The sequence below is a fragment of the Canis aureus genome, chromosome 11, assembly GCF_053574225.1.
Source record: "Canis aureus isolate CA01 chromosome 11, VMU_Caureus_v.1.0, whole genome shotgun sequence".
Lineage (NCBI taxonomy): Eukaryota > Metazoa > Chordata > Mammalia > Carnivora > Canidae > Canis > Canis aureus.
Window position 1 is genome coordinate 34,092,272 of NC_135621.1, and position 15,051 is coordinate 34,107,322.

Here is a 15,051-nt window from a genome sequence, read left to right on the forward strand (position 1 = left end):
GTCTGTGCTGGGTTTGTGGAAGACATGAGGATTGAAAACCTGGATGCTGGAGGTCAAGGTAGCAGAAGAGTTCAGTGTGGCCACGCATCTCCCATTTTCCAGGGCAGTCCCGAGTGCTCAAGTCTGCTTAACTGCCCTCTATTATCCTGGTATACTTGTCCCATCAAGTCTTTGGATGGGTGGACTGGAGCATAAAGTGGCCAGCCATCAGGGAAGGAGGGACAGATCCCACAATGCCAGGCTGACGTGGGAAGTGAGATGGTCTGACAAGGTGCTCTGGGGTCTGAAGAGGGATGGTGTCTCCAGGGAAGGCTCTGAGACCGTGGAGCATGCCGTTAGTGTTTTCAACAGGGTGGTCCTTGGTGTTGCATGTTTACTGGTGTCTTTCTTTCTTCATAGAATGCTCCTTCCAGGGACACCTGGGTGGCTCAACGGTTGAGCATCTGCCTTTGGCCCAGGGCGTGATCCTGGAGTTCCAGGATCGAGTCCCACATTGGGCTTCCTGCATAGAGCCTGCTCTCCCTCTGCCCCCCTCTCCCGTGTATTTCGTGAATAAATAAATAAAATCTTAAAAAAAAAAAAGTTTATAAAAAAAAAAAGAATGCTCCTTCCACATCCTCTTGCCATAGGGTCTCTAAGTAAAGGGTGAGATTCCGTATAAGGATCTAGTAAGGGGCAGCGTAACAGAAGACTGCCGCACAGGCTCACTCCGGCCCAGGAGTTGGAACTTCTCAGTGAAATGGCAGCCTGGGGAAATATCCACCTTCTTTTGTCAGCACATTCGGCCTAGAGTCCTGGACCCGCCTGAACCTAACTGGCTGAATCTTTTTTTTTTTTTTTTAAGATTTTTTATTTATTTATGATAGACATAGAGAGAGAGAGATAGAGGCAGAGACACAGGCAGAGGGAGAAGCAGGCTCCATGCCAGGAGCCCGATGTGGGACTCGATCCCGGGCCTCCAGGATCATGCCCTGGGCCAAACACAGGCATCAAACCACTGAGCCACCCAGGGATCCCCCTGACTAGCTGAATCTTAACAGAATTCCTCATGCCAATTTGAAAGAACCGAGGAAGCCCTCACGGGCAATGTTTCTTATATATGGGGAAAACGAAAACAGAGCAATTTAAAATCCAGAATAATAAACAAACACAACCACTAAACAAATGATTCCTGGAATTGTGGAGACTTCCTCATCTTTGGACACTGCCAACTGCGTACACCATGAACTTTGTCAACGGTACCAGCTCAAAACTTGCCTTCTGATGATGCTGTATGAAGGCTCTTCTCCATTCTAGAAGCAGTACAGGAAGCAGGGTGGGGATTTCCAGAGATCCCTGGAGCAGCTCTTTGGTTTCCCTTTGGCCACTCATTGCATGGCTTGGGTAAATACCTTGACTTTTCTAGAGCAAGTCTCTTTTAAAGTTGTGAAAGGCAACCCTGGCTAGTCTTTCCACTCCTAGAATGCAGGGAGACTATATGCATGGAAGACTCTTGGAGACCATGAAGGGCTCACTTAGGAGATTTTTATATCGACTATGGCCAGACCTTGCAGGCCAGGTGGGGGCCACTCCTCCCTACATTTTCCACAAGTTTCTTCCTGCAAAACAAGACATGGGATCTGGGATCGGGCTAGGTAGGGTTGCCACCCAGAGCTCTCCTTTTCTGCAATTTCTCACTCAAAGGGGCCATCAGGAGCCTCATGAGTGAAGTCCTCAGTTGCTCTACTCCAAAGAGATTATTCTTTTTATGTCCGTTCCCTCTGCACTGACGTTTTAGCCATACTACTGTGTGTAGTTTTAAAAGAACAGCAATTCATGGGATCCCTGGGTGGCGCAGCGGTTTGGCGCCTGCCTTTGGCCCAGGGCGCGATCCTGGAGACCCGGGATCGAATCCCACGTCAGGCTCCCGGTGCATGGAGCCTGCTTCTCCCTCGGCCTGTGTCTCTGCCTCTCTCTCTCTCTCTCTGTGACTATCATAAATAAATAAAAATTGAAAAAAAAAAAAAACAAAAAAAGAACAGCAATTCACAAACTGGCAACAACCCAAATGACCAGCAACCTGGGAACCATTAGGTAGATAATGGTGCATCCACAAGAAGGAATATTTTGCAGTCATTAAAAATGATGTTTATGAATGTTCTGTAATAGTAGCAGGAAAAATGCTTACGGCACACTAAGTGAAATAAAAACAGATATAAAACTATACACACATACACAGTACAGCTATTTTAAAGAGCCTCACTATCTGTATTAAAAACAAAGACGAGAAAGGGTACCAAATAAATCATTTGGGTTACCTCTGCACAGCAGAGTTGTAGATGATTTTAATTTTCTTTCTTATGGTTTTCTGTATTTTCAAAAATTAAAAAAATGAGTATATATAACTTTTTGGTAAAAAAAATATAATCTAAAAATTTGAATGTATAGCATCTGGTATTACAGTTGTGAAAAGGTACCGTCCATGAGGAGAGCAAAATGGAAGGAGGGGACGATGTGGTCAAATCAATGAAAATCCAGGACAATGGTCAGCTAGGAGACATGTGGACATGTGAGGGTTCATGGGGGAAGCCAGACTTTGAAGAATGCAAGATCAACTCAGATACTATGTCTACTGGGCAAATGACCAGATTTTACTGCCTGGGCTGTTTTCCATAACATGTGAAACTCAGGTATGTGCTGGCAGCTGTCAATATCACTGTTTCTGGAAGGATAAAACAGAGCAGAAACTTGGCACCGGACAGATGGTCTGCAAGCAGGCTGAACTCGGGGAGTGATCCCTCTCCACAGGCCTTTCTGGCCTTCCCGGGCACCTGGGGTTCCTGCTGGCTCTGGTCGTGCTGGGCCCTCAGTTTGCAGGTTTGAGGGCTAATTTTTGGGAATGTTCTTTTAAAAACATTTTTTCCTACATGTACAGCACATTCGTGCACAGTGCCCGAGGCCCCAGACATGGGGCACACGGAGGGCTGCCAATTCCCAGCAAAGGAGAAGGAATCAAAAATCCAAGGAGGCTAATGTAGCTTCCCTTGGGCCCATTCAGGCCAAGGGAGGAGGCCAGTTGGCAACTTCTCTCGCTGGGGGCCACAGGAGATGGCACTTGGTCAAGCCACATGCTTGTCATCTGCCTTTGGGGCTCTTGCAGGAAACTTCCAACCAGTTCCCGCATCATGCCAGGCTCGCTCCTCCTGCTGCCATGCACTCAGACTGGTCTCTGTGTCGCTGTCCACCTTGTGCCAGGCCCTGGCTGGCTGCCAGAGAGAGCACACGCTGATCAAAGCCCGGTCCTTGCCTGTGACGAGCTCAGACACGGAAGCAACTGGTAGCAAGCAATGGCCAGGGCGCCTTGGGAGAGAGGCGGTCAGGAGGACTCCGGCTCTGGGCTCACGGCGCTTGGATGCAACCTCCAGCCTGGCCACTCACAAGCGTAGCTGTGTGACCTGGGCAAGTCCTTGAACTCCGCTCAGCCTCACTCCTCACTGAAACTAGGCAGAGTTACAGCATCTGCACTGGGGCGTTGGGTCCGAAGCCTGCTCATCCCAGGGCCTGGCACACGATGGCACCGAGTGTTGTTACAATTTGCCACAGACGGCCTCACAAAGAACAGAGGAGGCCTTGTCCTGCAGGGGCAGCAAAGGTTTCACAGCAACCGTGAGGATGCAGCTGCCTTGAAGGATGAGCAGGTTATTTGCATTGGGCTTAGGCTTCCCCCTCGGTTGGAACCTCCACCACACCCTGCCGTTGAGGGAACAAAGACCCAACAAAACCTGTAAGGACATAATTTTCTCCCAGGCACTTTCAACTCCGCAGTGATAAATACTTATCTCTAAATAAGACTCAGGTGCTACCTAGGTCCTGTGCTCTTGAGTCGGCGGGACCCTGTGCCACGGACCCAGGTGCCTAGCTGCAGGTGCTGGAGGGCAGGGACTTGTGGCCCAGCAGTTCTTTGCCAACTCAGAGAAGTATCTCAGCATTTGGACAGCTGGCCAAACAGCTGCACCTCTGTGACCCAGCTGAAGGTCAGCCCGGCCTCTGCTGCAGTTGGTCTCACTGGTCTGTGGTACATAGGAGACTCCCCGCCTTGGAGTCCTTGCTGGTGGCTCTTCCACCTGGAGTGCCTGATCTTACCCGTGCTTCCGTCTGCCTCAAAAGCCAACTTCCTGGATCCCCTGAGGCAGTTTATCTGCATCCCCCTCCTGACTCTTTGCCCTTTCTTTCTTTGATGATAAATGATAAATGAGCTGCACAGGGCAGGAGCCATGCAAGGTTGCCTGGGTCCTCGCTCCTCCCACGAGCACCGGGCCTGGCCCACGGCAACCAAGCATACTGGATGTGAGCTCTGGAGCCAGGCTGCTGGGTGTGAATCCCCGTGCAGCCCCTCAGAACCCTGTGACCTCTCTGCCCCCCTTTCCCCACCTAGAAAGTGGAGATGAGAACAAGAATGCCTACCATCATGAGGTTATCCTCTCCTATCCCCACAAGTACTTGCAGCAAGTGGTGCCTGGCACACAGAAGATTTGATCAAAACTCTTACCATTTCTGCACTCAGGCACGCGATTCATGTTTGCTGAATAAATGAATGAAGAACGAACAACTGAAGAAGTTCGATCATAAATCATAAACACGTCTTAAAAATTAAATAAAAAATGGAAAGTTCAAGTAGCACTGCGGTGAAGACTGAAGAGGTAGGTTCTGTGTTTATAGCAATGTTTGCCAGGGCTGGAGCATGTTTCTCAAAGAGGTTTAAAGGCTGTCTAATCAGATGAAGTGATTTGATTATCATTATTCCATTTATATGAGCAATATTTATTGAGGCCTAAGCCAGGGAAAAACTCAGAAGGAAAAAAGAGGAGGGGGAAGCATATTAAAATAAGAACATTCCTGGTTCAAGATTTCCAGGTTTTTGACCTTCAGAGGGACTCCATCCCTTCCCTCTTAAGCCTGATGACCCTTCCCATCCGTCCTCGTGGCACAGCGCTCCGTGGAGAGAGCCAACTTTGGACTCAGGCGGCCTATGTTTGCATCCCACTCTGCCCCCGACTAGCTGTGTAACGTGGGCAAGCTACACAGCCTCTCTGAGCCTGACATTCTGCATGAGAAGGGAGAGACATGAGTAGTGAAAGGAGGTGCTAAAACACTAACATTCCTGTGAGGATTCAGTGAGCCAATGCGCTTAAAAGGGAGACTCGTACATTACAACTATCTTGTCAAATTTGGGGGTGATGATGATGATGGTTGTTTTGAAATACTGGGCTCTAAGATCATCAAAACATGGGGACAAGGCATATGCTTCAGCAGGTGAGCTGGTCCCTGGTCTCTACAATCACTCCTCACTTATTGCTTTGGGAGCGCTGATTTTCATAGGCCGCTTTTCTAAGGTGGGGCGGGGGTGGGTGCAGGAGACCTGCATTGAATCTCCGGATCAGCACTGTCCAATAGACAGTGGAAGATGGAAACATCCTCTACGTGTGCTGTCCAATACGGGAACCACTGGCCCCATGTAGCTATTGGGCATTTGAAATGAGGACAGCAGTTCTGAGGAACTGAAGCTTTGGTTCTGTTTAATTTTTATTCACTCATTTGTTTATTTATTTTTTTCATTTATTATTTTTTTAAGTAGACTCCACGCTCAGGCTGGGCTCGAACTCATGACCCTGAGATCAAGACCTGAGCTGAGATCAAGAGTCGGACACTTAACCAACTGAGTCACCCAGGCATCTCTGATTTGTATGCATTTAAATTCAAACAGCCACAGGTGGCTGGTGGTTAGCATACTGGGCAGCGCAGTGCTAATTCCTCAGTCTCTGTTCATGAAGGTGAGGTCTTCCTTCCTTTTCCCGTATGATGAAGAACTGCTGTGTCAGACGAGACCAGATTACTGTGGCAGCCGGTTAACTGGGATTCAGAGAGGACCTGGATATTCAAACGAACAAGCGCAGTGCATGCATCTGATCAGCCTTAACCCTGCATGTTGGAGAAGGTTGTTTTTGAACTTGAGCCTCTCAGCTTGTCACCTGTGGTTAGGAGCAAATTCTGCCCCTTGGTCTGGGGGAAAGAACCTCCTGAGTCGAAGCCATGTGACTAGCCCTGGAGCCTAGAAGTGTTCAACAGTATTGAGCTGGGGAGCCTTCTTTGGGTTTGCCCTGCCGCCTTTCCAGACAGGACCCCTGTGAAACCTGGCCTCACCTCTGCCTCGCATGCTTCTCGCTAATTTGCTATCCCCGAGCTGCTTTAGACGAGCCACCTTGTTAGGCTGAAGATGATTATTAGATTCAGACACTCAGTGTCTTCCCCTGGCTGCTGCAGCTCCAAAGTTCTGCAGGCTGGCCAGGCCTGACCTTGGGGATCCGTTCATCTCGTCAAATTACAGAAAGATCCAGCATCTCACAAGGCTCAATCCAGCCCCCAGAGCCCATTATGTGCCCAACTCTACCAGAGAGACAAAAATCATCATAATAGCTTATTTCTTGCCCTCACGTAACTTAAAAATGGGAGTTGGAGTGAGTTGGGGAAATGAATGACAAACACACAGGAACTACAATGTCTTGTTATTCACAGTGTGGCCCCTGGACCAGCAGCATCACCTCACCTGGGAGCTTGTTAGGAATGGGACATCTTGGGCCCATCCCCCGTCCTATGAATATAATCTGCATCTTAATGAGATCCCAGGGGATTCAAAGGCACATTACTGATTCCGTTTTGAGAAGCCCTGCTAGAGCATACAGCAGGTTCCAAGCCAACTATGACAACGAGAAGAATAACGGCCATTATCTATAACGCGCCCAATGTGTGCTGGCAGTGCTTTCTATACGTGAACATGTCTAAGAAGGTGTCAACCTGAATTAAGGGAGTAATAATTCCTATTGTTTACAGATCATCTCCTAGGTGTCAGTTGATTGTGTATGGTACGGACATAAGTTAGTTCATTAGTCACTGAAATAGTCCCATAAAGCAGGAATTATTATTTCTTGTTTACAGCTGAGGAAAAGAGGCCTGAAGCACGTGAACGGTATAGCAGGTGTCAAGCTGAGGGCTGCCTGAGTTGGAACACACAGGTTTCAGACCCAGCTCTGTTACTTCTGTAAGCATTTATTGAGCACTTACTATACACTATGCACCAAGCTAGGTCCTCAACACTTAGTCTAGCCTGAGGTGGTGGGGAAGAGTTCCTGAAGGAGGTGATGCCTACAATCAGTCCTGTAGGATGAACTGACTAAATCAGATAATACAGAGGTAGAGAAGAGGCAGTATTTCAGGAGGAAGACAAAGCCTGTGCAAAGGCACTGAGGCACTGCCCTGCAAATCAGCTGCAAGCGCATTTATGACCCCTTGCATTTATAACAAGTCCACTCATCCCACCAGGGCTCAGTTTCACCTTCATGGAACATGTTCAACATGCCTGTTTTCTGATCTCTCTTGACTTTAAATGTCCGATGATGAAACAGTCCCTTGAAAAATTGTGCTTTTAAAGTCTACTCAGTGACACGAGTCAACAAAATTGCATGTGCTCTATGATCCTTATTTTGTGAAACAACCAAAGTACCTTGATATAGGCAGAATATATGCCCTCTATGGTCATAGTGCTTATGGGTGATTCAAAGTGTCTTCTGTCTCTATTTTTTTTGGAGTTACCACATTTTGTTTAATACATGTACATGCTAGTTTTATATCCTATAAACAATAATGAAGATTATAAAACAAATTCTAGGGATTAGAATTAGAATCTCAAACATTATTTCTTTTGAAATCATAGCCTACTGATAGCAGAATAGCCTAATGAATCTGAGCATAGACCAGGACCTGACTCCGAGGGTTCAGACACTAATTCTGCAACTTTGGCCACATGATCTTGGGCAAAGTAAGCAACTCCAGTACGTTAACAGAACAGAAAAAAGGAAGTTTCACAAAACATACTTACCTTACTTCATGAAAGCTACTTGGATTTTTTTTGTTCAAGTTCATTTTTTAAAACTTTAGGTTGTAACCATAACATCAGGGGTCAGAAAACTTTTACTAGAAAGAGCCAAAGAGTATTTTCAGCTTTGTGTGCCATTTGGTCTCTGACAAAGTGCAATCAAAAGTGTAAAAGCAGCCATAAATGATATGTAAATAAATCGGTATGGCTGTGTTCCAATAAAACTTTATGAAAACAGGCAGTGGGCCAGATTTGGCCTGTGGGGTATAGTTTGCCCATCTCTGCACCGCACTGATTTAATGGCACATTAATGAGCTGTAACCCATAGTTTGATAAATATTGGGATTAGAGTTGCTTTTACCTTGGCCAGATGAAATGAATTACAGCAATGCTTATGTTATGAATGGATCATGTTTTAAAAGCTTGTTTCTCAAGTTAATTATTCAGAGTTCAACATGCATTTCCTTCCTCTCTATATGATTGTTGGGATTCCAGGCCATTCCACCAAGGCCCACCTACAGCCCTGCGGGACACAGGTTTACTCTGTGGCCCCTCACTCTAGCATGTTCCCATGCATCTGTTGACTCTGAATTTCTCCAGGGCCCTGGAGCTGGGCACTGGGTTGGGCATATGATGGGTCTTTTGTGACAGACGTGATCATTGGCCTTGGGAAGATGAGGAAGCAGCCTTCTTCCTCTGTGAAAAGGCATTCAACATCCCTGCTTAAACAGTCCTCCTCCCTTCTTCTCCTTCCTATCAAGGTTCCCAGAGTGTTAGTCTAGAGAGTCCTTATGAGGCAGTATTTTGGTTCTCAGCTGTGGTGTCCATCAGTTGTGAGATGTGTGGCTAACAATGGTCGAAAGTACTGAACTGTACAAGTGATTGACTTGTGTGTTATTTATATTAAAAACAAGTAAATTAGAAGAGTGTATCACAACTTTGTCAACTTTTTTGGCTGCTGATGACTTCATGTGCACCTTTGTCAACTTTTTTGGCTGCTGATGACTTCAAGAATTTCCCATATTATTAGTCCCTGGTTCAACAAGGTAGAAAGTCACCTTCCCAGGCTCCCTTGTGGCTAGGGTGCAGGCATATGACCGGGGCTCCATTGATTTGGAAGCAAGTAGTGTGACATAGGTGGAACATGAGGCTGACTAGGGTGTTGGTAGAAAGCTGTTTCATGGGTAATGGTGCAGAGGTCCTGCTAGGAATGTCCATTGTGCAGCCTTGGTGGTGTCTGTGCTGGGGTGCAGCTTGGACATTTGGACACTGTTCTAGATTGTGCAGCCCTGAAGCCTGGTTCTCTGGCTTTAGCACTCACCAGAAGTCTTTTTTAAACTCTACTAAACATTTAGACTCATGGGATTAACAGACCACACATGGCCCAGCAGGACGACATCAGATGTTCCTTTCAGCAATGCCTTACAGCAATTCACCCAGCCATCCTTGAGCTATCTTCTGCCCAGGTAACACACAGGTGCAAGAATGTGAGATCCACTTGGGTGACCGTGGGAACTATCCTAGTTTATGAACCCCAATATCTCTTGTAGCAACTCCACAGATATAGTTTTCAAGGTACCTGCAAGGACACTGCCAGTGACAAGAGCCAATGAACTCAGGGAAACCCAAAGCTCTGGATACTTATCAAGTATTCACAGTGCCAGCAGGCCAAATCAGATTTATTAATCTAGAGTTACTCTGACTATAAGCATGCTGCTTGGTAACATAGTTGATACACCAATTTTTAAAAAATATATTATTTATTTTTTTGAGAGAGAGAGAGAGAAAAAGAAAGAGAAAGAAAAAGAAAAGCAGAGGGAGTGGCACAGGGAGCGGAAGAAGCAGGCTTCTTGCTGAGAAGGAAGCCTGATGTAGGGCTGGATCCAAGGACTCTGAGATCATGACCTGAGCCAAAGGCAGACACTTAACTGACTGAGCCACCCAGGTGCCTTGATACTGCAATTTTTATCATGTTTCCAGGAGAAGAGAGCTAGAGAATTAACCTAAGGTCCAATTCTCATACAGAAGGGAAAGGATCTGGTAACTTTCTACCTCCACAGGGCCTCCCAGAGGTCTTCTTTCTGCTTTAAGCAGTCATAGTAGATTTCACCTTTGCAACTAAACATTTTGACTGGTGGTGCTGTTTGTGTCAAGGATACCTCTGCCTATTGCATTCTAATATGCACTCCTTAGGGTGAAGGAACAAGAGTTATAATAGCATGCCAGAAATTTTGTTTAATCCTGAATATGTCCATTGGAGTATGTTAGCATTTGACTATCACCTGTCCATATGTCACGGATGAGAAAACATCAAGAACTGATGTGTTGGAGTGATCTTTTGACAGGGTGAGTGTATGTACTTGGGTACCATTAACTTCTAATGTCTATTATGTTTGCTTTATTAGCTCTGTTTCTTCAAGTGTAAATTTTTCTATTTGTTAAGCTTTGTTTCATTTCTCCCAAACAACTGGTGATTGGTGACTGTAATTCATGTTTTCGGTTCAGCTGCCCCTGGGAGGCAGTACACCACATCTGTTTATACAGCTCTGCTTGCAAAAGGGGCACGAGCTGCCACTGCCTAGGTATGTGTTTGCTTTCAGTGAGACTGGTAGAGGATAAAACTACCTAATTGTGTAGTCTTCTGCATAAAGCCCATCTTTGATCTTCTCAGGCAACAAAATAGTCCAATTTATCCTACTATTTTTTCATTTTGTGGTCATTACTGAAGCCATCCATGGCCACGCACATCTAGGAATCACTGATATTTTCAATAGTGATATAGGGGAGGAAAATCTTGTCATAAACTGAAGATGATTCTATTTAAAACCCACAGCCTCATATAGCTCCTACTATCAATATTAAAGTGTTTACACTTACCATTAGTAAAATAAATATTGCCTAAATAAACCTTATAAAATATCTCTTAATCATAAATACATATTTACACATAAACATATATAATAAATAAAAATTGCCTAATTATAAATCTTTGAAAATCTGAGTTTTTTTTAAGAATATCTGAAGTACCTAAAGATGTTATTGATTGATGATATTATGATATGTGTTTATTTAGATATGTAATGTAAACTACTGAAGGTTCTGTCCCAGGAAAAAATTAAGTAGAATTACCTATTTCTTAGACATTTCTTAGAAATACTGGATAAATGAAAATCAGAAATAAGGATGACATCTGAGCTAAGATTTCTCTGTAAAACATCTGATGATCCAATACAAAACAGGCTTTGTTGATGACATTGATTGTGTTTATTTTTAACTAACTTGGTAAATACTTGTTGAGCATGTGTAATGTGGGGCACCTGGGTGGCTCAGCAGTTGAGCATCTTTGGCTCAGGTGATGATCCCAGGGTCCTGGGATTGAGTCCCCCATCAGGCTCCCTACAAAGAAGCCTGCTTCTCCCTCTGTCTATGTCTCTACCTCTGTGTGTCTCTTCATAAAAAAATAAAAAAATAAAATCTTAAAAAAAAAAGCACATATTATGTGTAATATGTCAAAATAATATGTTGGGCTCCAGAAAAACATATAAGAGGCAGACTGTTTGCCCTCAGGGAGCCTTTTTTTAGGGAGCTTTATTATACATTGAATTAAGGAATTAAAAAAAAATTAAGTCACAAACCAGTGAGGTGGGCTGGTGTCAAGGCTGAGTACCATAATTAATAGCACTTTATTTCTTTTGATGGAATCTGAAGCCACTCTCTTTCCTGGAGGCACTTGCAAGGTCAGCATTGTTTTTTTTTTTTACAGAGCATCATAAATCTACCAGCCTTTGGCACACAGAAGATTCAGTGATATCAAAGATCAGATTCTCCTTGATAAAGAATGTTTTCCTCCATGTTGACTTTGCAAACACCTGACTTGAATGGTATTCCAGGTATGGCCTTATAGTCTCAGTCTCTAGTCCATGTGGTCTGGGTCATGCCTGTCTCTCTCATTCTGGAACACCAGCTCTTTCCAGGACTTGTTCCCAGTGCATGCTTCTAACGCCCCCAAGAACTGCTCTGAAAGATTTTAGAAGCTCCAAAGCTAGTAGCCAATGCTCTGGAAAAACTTGAACTATAGAAATTTCACACTGGCACTGAGCTGCTTCAAAATCCGCAATGAAAAATGAAACTATCCAAAACAAATGTAGCAACTCTAAAGCTAAGCCCACATGAAAGAGGAGAACAGTGTCTGTAGGCCTACTTCCAAATATTTGGGCCAGCAAAGGCTCTTCTGACAAGCAGAGATGATTTGAGGCACAAAACAAGCCATATTTTAAGTCCACAAATGTTTCCAGACTTTCTGCCCGGCATGGACACAGGCAAATAACATTCAGCCTTTTTCCTGAAGAATATAGTCTAGTGAAAAACCAGACAAGCACTATGGCCCTACTTGACATTGCCAGAGTGAAAATAAAGAGTTAAGGAAATGTTGGTTGATTGTGTGTGTGTGTGTGTGTGTGTGTGTAGACAGAAAGAGAGGGAGAGAGACAGAGATAAACAATTCAAAATCAGAGTCCACCTCCCACTGGAAACTTCTTGTTCAGAGGTTTCTGTTTGGAGCTGGTGTGCATACTTGACCGGAAACAGGAGTCCATTCTCCTCTGAAGCCTTTCCGTGTGTGATTTCAGATGGTAAATGCCAATGCCTATTCTATCAGGGAACAGGAGAAAGAGTGTTTTGTCCAGAAGGAATACACACACAGGATTTTGTAGGGACAATGATAACAGCATCTCGGAGCTGCTTCACCAGATAAAAAGATGTATAATATCAGCTACTCTCTTGGGGGATGAGGAGGAGGAGAGCTGCTCTCATGCCAGGCATGGTACTGGGGGCTTAGCTACAATATTGAGTTCGTGGCTTACACCAGTTTTGGGAGGCTGGTCTCAAACTCATTTTACAGTTGAGAAAAAGAGGTTCAGTGAGGAGGAGTGGCTTGTTCAAGGCCTCAGAGCTAGAAGAAGCAGGGCTGAGATACAAAGCCAAATGTCAATCTTGTTCCCATATCCATACTCTTTCTAGAGGCCCAAAGTGGCTCAAAAAAAGGGCAAGTTCCACTTTGCACTTTGCGCTGACCCCTGAAAAATCAACCAAAGAAGATGGGAAAGATCGAGACAGAACTGATTCCCACATATTTTGGGCCATGTTTTCTTTCCTCTGCTCTCCCTCAAAGCTTGTGTGTCTTGACATCTTGTCCCAGAGAGTCTAGAAACCTCAGATGGTCTCCCCAGACTTACAGCCACTCCGGCTACATGCTGAATCCTGAAAGAGATTCCAGAAGGGAAGATGGAAGCCATGAAATGGAAGATGTAATGGGGCCATGCACATGTGTTGAGTGGGGGGCAAGGAGTCCAACATGCAATGAGATTCAGATTCTAGAAGTTTCAGCCTAGTGCCCACGAGGAGGATGGAACTGACCAGAGGATATTAAGCCTCACATCCTGAGAGACCATATAGAAGTCAGATGCAGTAACAGAAGTAAGAGGGAACATGGTGCCAAGCACACAGTGGCAGGAATCTGGGGGTGGCAGGGGGATAAGAGATGTCGTAGATGCAGCATCAGCAAGACCTGCTGACCAGCAGCTGTAGGAGGAAGTGAGGGAGAGGAAGAAGCGTGGGGCAAGGTCTAGTTTTCTGACAGCGGTGACTAGGTTGGTGGAGATGACATTCTTAGAGACGAGGGAGAGAGGAAGAAGAGCTGGTTTTAGGGGAAGGAGGATAACTTCGGATTTGACACAGTTGTGAGCACACCCAAATGGAAATGTTCCAAGGCCGCTAGATCGACAAGTTTGCTTGTGCTTTGTACAAATGTTTACTGAACCCTGACCGTGCACCAGATGTTGAGCTTGGCATTAGGTGTGGAGTGGCAACCAACCAGATGTGTTCTCTGCCCTCACGAGGTATACGGGCAATAAACAAACACCTAACAGAATTACGATTAGCGACTGCAGTAAGCGTTATGCAGAATAGCATAAGGTGCTATGAGAAGAAGAGCCATCTGCGTGCATGAGACTCGATGGGGAAACTGAGGCAGAGTAGGGCGAGAAGGTTCTGGAGCTCAGAGGAGGCACTGCCTGGCTGGAGATAGAGGGAGGAGGGTCCCCTGGGGGTCATGTGCACAGTGGTGGGAGTGAGTCACAGCCACTATCGCACAGGCTGGTGGGCTTGGGGGAGGCAGAAGCTAGATGCCCCACGAGTCGAGGCTGCTGGCTTCATTTTGCTTAGAGCCCAGGCTGTGCACTCGCAGCAGGCTCAGTGTCTCTGACTGAGGTTACAATCCGCCCAGGGACAGTGAGCATTTTGCCACCTCTCCAATTTGGCCATGTCTGGCACCTGAATGTGCGTACAGGGTACCCGCTGATTTGACCTAGATCGCCATCAGGAGGCCTGTCGAAGCTGACTCCAGGAGGGATTGAAATATTCATGCTAACTCAGGATGCTTCAAAATCAACAAGAACAAAAACTCAGCGACTTTTGTCTAACTCATGCTCCATTCTCTTCCCTGAGATGAAAGCCAAGAGACGTGGTTTCAGAAGGGAGCCCAGTTCAGCCCCAGTCCATCCCTGTAGTGGCCAAGCAGCCAGTGAGCAGCTCAAAACCGCCTGGAACCATTTAACAGAGAAAAGAAAACCGCATTGAGCCCAAACTGGGAGTTGTTTGCCTAAGTACAGATGGTGTCTTCGATAATAGGAACAAGAGCCAGCATTTACTGAGCACTTACTATCTGCTGGGTGCTGTTTGGTTCACTCAGTCCTCTGACAGCCCTATGCAGGATTTATTTTCAGTAGCCCTATTTTGCAGATGAGGAAGCTGAGGCACGGGAGGGAGATGGGTTAAGGCGATTTCCCAAGGCCCTCGCCCTCCTCCGACCTTTAATTGGAAGAGCCAGGATCTAAAGCCAGCAGTCTGGACCACAGAGTCCACTCTCTTAACCAGTGTTTTTCTTTTCTTTTTTTAAAATATTTTATTTATTTACACATGAGAGACACAGAGAGAGGCAGAGACACAGGCAGAGGGAGAAGCAGGCTCCATGCAGGGAGCCGGATGTGGGACTTGATCCCAGGACCCCAGGATTATGCCCTGAGCCGAAAGCAGAGGCTCAACCGCTGAGCCTCCTGGGTGTCCCAACCAGTCTTTCGCAGTCT

General features: G+C 45.7%; 1 protein-coding gene and 1 long non-coding RNA gene across 7 annotated transcripts in view; one reads left to right on the plus strand and one right to left on the minus strand.

Moving 5' to 3' along the window:
• ABTB3 (ankyrin repeat and BTB domain containing 3) overlaps nucleotides 1-15,051 on the minus strand; it is a 310,072-nt gene that overhangs the window by 98,075 nt on the left and 196,946 nt on the right. The gene's annotated exons all lie outside the window — the stretch shown is intronic.
• Nucleotides 1-15,051, plus strand: part of LOC144323838 (uncharacterized) — a 44,369-nt gene that overhangs the window by 26,761 nt on the left and 2,557 nt on the right. Inside the window, exon 3 of one of the 2 annotated variants that reach the window (XR_013389180.1) lies at nucleotides 11,673-11,799. This is a non-coding gene — a long non-coding RNA (uncharacterized LOC144323838). Of the gene's footprint in view, nucleotides 1-11,672; nucleotides 12,350-15,051 lie in introns of those variants that run through there. The other variant, XR_013389179.1, reaches the window with a different exon arrangement.